At 55.2% G+C, this 286-nt stretch overlaps 1 protein-coding gene across 1 annotated transcript in view; it reads left to right on the top strand.

Moving 5' to 3' along the window:
* The window catches only part of LOC117941494 (protein krueppel-like), a 6,853-nt gene that overhangs the window by 943 nt on the left and 5,624 nt on the right, over positions 1–286 (top strand). The window lies entirely within an intron of this gene.

The following is a 286-nucleotide window of genomic DNA, read 5'->3' as shown; positions in this document are numbered from 1 at the left end:
AGGTGCTTTAAGTGGCATGTCCATTTGACTGCACAACATTACATTTAGCATGTATGAAAAGTCACGTTCCTCTCAGGTCTTAAATCATTATATACTAACCGGTAGCCGGAGTTGCAGGTGACGATGGTGCTGCCCGTGCTGGAGTCACCGGGGTCGACGCTTCTCCTGCCCGTGCTGGAGTCACCGGGCTCGATGCTTCTCCTGCCCTTGCTGGAGTCACCGGGCTCGACGCTTCTCCTGCCCGTGCTGGAGTTGCCGGTGCCCAAGATTCATCGACAGGAGTCTC

Source organism: Etheostoma cragini, unplaced genomic scaffold, assembly GCF_013103735.1.
Source record: "Etheostoma cragini isolate CJK2018 unplaced genomic scaffold, CSU_Ecrag_1.0 ScbMSFa_849, whole genome shotgun sequence".
Taxonomy (NCBI): domain Eukaryota; kingdom Metazoa; phylum Chordata; class Actinopteri; order Perciformes; family Percidae; genus Etheostoma; species Etheostoma cragini.
The sequence above is the reverse complement of the archived record's forward strand: the minus strand, read 5'-3'. Positions and strand labels throughout refer to the sequence as shown.